The following is a 5,569-nucleotide window of genomic DNA, read 5'->3' as shown; positions in this document are numbered from 1 at the left end:
CAACAAAGCAAATGGAAAATGCATGGCTTAATGTATTTATATTTTAAATATATATATAAAAAATGGTTAATATTTTATTAAGCATATAGTTAACTTATTTGCATTTCAATGTATTGTATATTATTGAATAATGATTGTGTGTTACCTTTTAAATAATTATTTAAAATTTTTTATATTTATATTTAAATTTAATATATAATTAATTGACAGATTGCATAGATATCAACACATATTACATATATAATGTATTTCACTAAATATAAAGGGATGTCAATATTTTATATATTTTTTATTTTATCTCGATCTGTACTTTAACTCTTCTCAATTAAAAAGAGCTAAAATCTGCCTTGTTTTAATATTTTTATGTTCTTCAAATTAATTACTATTTCCGTCTGTATTCATATTCTACGTATGTAACTTTTTTTGAATATATTAGAGAGGTTTAAAAAATCTCTTTTTCATTTTAATAAAATTAGAAACTAATACAATCATAATATAATCAATAGCATTATTAGTCCCTAACTCATCAAATATCTTTATTAAAAAATTTTAATGCTTTTTGTCGACCCAGTTTTGATTTGTTATAATGGCAATAGAGTAGTATAGTACTCTTTTGTGCGATTAGTATATTAGTGACTTTGTGTTACAATATACCATATATCTGAACACATGATTGGTGGTAGGTAGATCAATCATCAATTCGCCAAACTGCTATAGTAAATTCTATATATAGACCTTAAAGGAATATGCTACTTGGACATGAGAAGAACCTCGCTACTTTATAATATTTCTTACTGGGATATCTTAATTTGGACAGATCTGAATATTTCTTTAGAAAGTGTTACATTACTTATTTAAACCAGAATTTTTTAATTGCTAGATTAATGTCTGGTCTTTCAGTGTCACCATTTCAAATATTCGATTTGTTAATCTGGATATATAATATAGATTTAATATAGATTTACCCTCGGTTTGTTAAATATTGTTGCTCGATCGAATTTTTTTAAAGTAATCTAAAATTTTGGTAGTAGTATTAGTAGACATACATATATATTTTTTATAAATACACATATCGAATAAAATCACTTTTTATTTGTCAAGTCATATAAAAGACCTGCTAATTTTAGTATAATCATGCTACTCTGTTGTAAATTAATCTCAAGTGTTGTACATTAAGCCCTAGTTTTACTAATCGAAAATAAAATTGCACTAAAAGTGCATTAAAAGAGCGTATCGATTGAAAAAATTATCCCAGATTTACCAATCGAAAACGTCATAAGTAAGGATTGTCATCCATGTTAGTAAAGATAAGTAAGGATTGTCATCCATTTTATGGTCCACAACTGTATATTTCTGATTTTATGACTTCTTACTCTCTTATTATTCAGGAGTTTTATATTTTTCAGTTTAGCTGTTTATTTATGCTAACTTTTTATAGTTTAAATGGGATTTACATCCATAACAGAGGCTGCCACTGCCTATTTTTAATTTTATGATGTCGTATAATGTCTTCATGATCAAGAATCATTAGTTCCGTTTTCTTCAGTTAGGCGGTGTATTTTGTAAAGTTAACTTCGACTCTTCTATGGCATTATTTTTAAACCTTATGTCTCTTATAACGTGTCTACTTTTAAACGTCTAAGTGCACCATCATCTATAACACGGGGATACACTTTTTTTTTGTTTTTTGCAGTAGATGGAAAGCATCGAAAGCAACAGTGTGAGACTTGAACTCACTAAAACCACCTCTTAGGAATAAAGATTTCCACAGTATTGAGGAAACTTTATTCCAGTAATCAGGGGAGAGAGATGTGAACATATAGGCTTAATATTCTGTGTGCTAGGTTCATCCAAGCCAGAAAACAGAGGCAGAGAGATAGGGTGCTGGTGAAGGGGCTACTGATAGCTCTTTAGCTCTTATGCAAGGAACCCACGTTTTAATCTATACAATACCAGTTTATCATTATTGTGCAGTTAAATTCATATGACTGAGTGCAAATCAATACATTTTCATTTTCAGTTGTTGGAGTTTCCCTTAGTAAAATATTGTCTTATTGTACAAAAGGTTAGAACGTGTGAAACGCGCATTATGCACGTTTAATTAAAAATAATATTAATAATAATAAAAATTATTTTCTGTATTTAAGATGTATTTTAGATATTAAAATTGATTGCTTTCTAAACAAGCAATTAACACTGTATCTAATCAAATATTACTCGGTGTAGATTAATTTCTTCTGTAATATTTTAGCCTTTTCATATATATTTCTACTAAGACTACAATTAACTTGTTTCATTCCACTAATTATATTTTAATCATTTTATCTAATCTTAATTGAGAAGAGAGGGGTATTCATTTCGCTTGCCTGTCTCATTATAGAAATAATTGTTTTCTATATTATTAAGAGTACGTATGTAATTAAATAATTAGGCTATTCCCACCGATTATGATCGTGACAATTAGGGTTTCGTACACATTTTGTACTTATTTCCTTCTACGGAATTGCAAATAAATTGCAACAAATTTGTTAACAAGCCCAGAATTGCGTGTGCATAATTGTGATGATGACTGAAATGTTGCTGTTAAAAATGTTGTTAACAAAATTATGCGCAAATGTTTGTTGGATATCCGCATGTGGTGTAAAATTTGTAAAAAAGTCGTAAAAATAAAAATGAGAAATAATAAAAATTGTAATGAAACCATAAAAGGTCCTGAAATAATGCACATGAACCACGCATGCTATTTAGCAAAAGGTTTCCAGCGAACGAATTACAGGCAAATAATAATAAAAATAAAATAATTATATAAAAATATGTTAAAAAAAAATTAAATTTCACTTCAGAAGTAGAAATAAAATAAATATTTTTACTAATTTATATTTAATCAATTTTTTAATCAAACTTGAGTTTGGACAAAAACATTGATTTTGTTGAAATTTATTTTGCGTGGAATTTGGGGTTTGCGTGTCGACAAATTGTTGCAAAACGTTTGTTACCACCTCAACTTACTCTAGACATCATAAAAAAAAATATAAAATTTTACTGCTTAGACATTAGCAAGTGAAATTATAAGAAATCTCGCTTTGAGGCCTCTAAGACCTCGAAGGCCTCTAAGGTTATAAGTTATAAGTTATAGGGCTAGAAGCTGCATGTTGTGCTGTCATCACAAATGTCGGAATTGACGTTGGGTTGTTTGATTTAGGTTGGCTTTTTTGGTGCTAATCAAATTATAAGATACACCGTTTCACCGTTAGACTAATTGCACGCACACTAAATCCATTTAGCTTACCCATATGTGTATCTGTAAGCGCTTGTGCAACGCAATGTTGCTTACACGCAAGATTTAATTGATTGCCGCTCGTCAAGACTCAACCGAACCCAATGTAAATGAAGCCAAGTTTTTGTTGAGAACATGTGGCAGCTTTAATACCATATTTAGTGGTTATTTGGAAACTTGAAGCATTTTCATAAAACACCGACCGACTCCTTTTACGTCGCTGCATTGACGGCTGAGGTTTGTACGAAGAAGACATGGAACTCGCACTACATGGAGTCGTTGTTGCTTGTGTCAAGTCGCTTGTCGTTTATTTGTTAAACATGCGTTAAATTGCGTGTTTATCTGTTCGCTGACAAGAATGTGTTAAGCGGTTTTTTATAGTAGAATAACACTGTCGCTGTCTAAGAATGTTATGGATTCCACTAACTATTTACTCAGACTCAGACTGAAGATTTACTAATGGTGTAAGATTATTTATTATACTTAAGATTCTCAGATTACAGCATTCATTTTATTTAAAGTTACTTAATTCGTTATTAGAGCAAATTACCTACATCCTGTATGTTTACTACAAAATGTAGGTAAAATAAGTAAATAGAATAAGTTGGAATGTATGAATATATTTATATTATTTATATTATTTATTTTTAAAAATATATATAAAAAAATGTATTTATAAAAATAAAGATTCTTGATAATTATAAATTTTAAAAGTAAAAAAATTTATATAGAAATACTGGGTTGACCATATGTGGTGTCTCCACGTATTTAATAAAAGCAAAAACATGAAAAAAACATATTTTACTGTTCAGCCATCAACTAAATTATCATAAAGTCATTTAAAATCATAAATATCACTACACTTGGTTTTGGACGATTTGTTAATTCACTTTTTACACTCAGAAAAATAATTTAGTTGATTTCACCAGATTTTTACTAAATCTCAGGGCAAAATATTCCTACTCGACGTATTATGTTGATTCATCCAAACCATATTTTGGTTTTCATATCTTCTTCACCACAAGAGCTAAAATTTTTCTAACAAAATTATTGGGTCAATTTCACTAGTATGTGGTTACAGTTTATTTTTCACACGTCAGTGGGTTATAGCTTAGTGAACTATAACGATTTTACTGAATTTGATTGAAAAATTACTTTTATAATACTTGGTGATATAAAGGATCTTCAATTAACAGATACAATAACTATATTCTTCTACGACTATATAATATATAAATGGTAGTTCCATTATTGGAAAAAAAGAAATCTTGTTAATTCAAACATTTCAGTCCTAGGAAATCATAAACAGAATAAGCCAAGAGATTTTTATAGGGTCATATAGAACATATTGTATAATCAGATATAATTTATATGTCAGTTTCAGGGTTTGTCGTAACAGTTTCATTTTAAGTCGTTTGCGGTCTACCACACCGCGCTGTACTTTGCGGGTTCCATGTAAGTGTAGCTTTTAGTATTTTATCATATTTTTTACGGTTACTATCGATTTGTATAAACGCTTTATCACTTCAATTCAATGCTGTTGTTAACTTAATTTGACAACCGTCATAGTTTCTCATTAGAAATAGTATCCAATCAACAGATTGTTACAATGATACGAAGGCATCTGTTTGTAATTTCGATTTTATTTCATTTTGGGACAAACTAGGTGTCACCTTTGTGTAGATGCATCGACTTGACGCAGAAATTAAAATATTTAATTTTTGTTTTGATATAAACATTCTTAGATCACACAAGCCTATACGAGGTTCTATTAAAGTCGGTTGTAAAGATTGGTATTAAATCTATCGTCCTTAAAAAAAATGCTACCCAAATATAGAAAACTGTTAATATCTGTAACTGCTAAGATCTATAATATCCATATCTCTAGTATTAAAGGGGACAGCGTGAATACTGCAAGTTCCCTCTGATCACTGGTGTATAGAAACTCAGACAGAGTAACTGTACTTTCCTTTTAATACTCATTGCAGAAATTGTGGAAATTTACTGGAAAAAGAAATGATTAAGTTTTTTCTTTATGAAAGCTCAGCTTTGGTCTACAGAAGAATTTAGTTTTCATGAAAGTATTTTTTTGACAGCATGTCACACCGTTCATAGGTAAAAACAAAAGCTATATTTAATTAATTAAATTCAGAAAGAGAAAGGACAGAAAGGATTAAGTCTTTTTATATCTTACGACTTCCTGTGAGAAATAGCAATACGGCGAAAAAACGCTATTTTAGGTTAGCGGAAAGTTATCTGCTGACTTGCCACTGTAAGTAACGAACGAGTCCA

The sequence above is a fragment of the Teleopsis dalmanni genome, chromosome 1 (genome assembly GCF_002237135.1).
Source record: "Teleopsis dalmanni isolate 2A chromosome 1, ASM223713v2, whole genome shotgun sequence".
In the NCBI taxonomy this organism is placed as follows: domain Eukaryota; kingdom Metazoa; phylum Arthropoda; class Insecta; order Diptera; family Diopsidae; genus Teleopsis; species Teleopsis dalmanni.
This window is presented reverse-complemented; position numbering follows the sequence as displayed.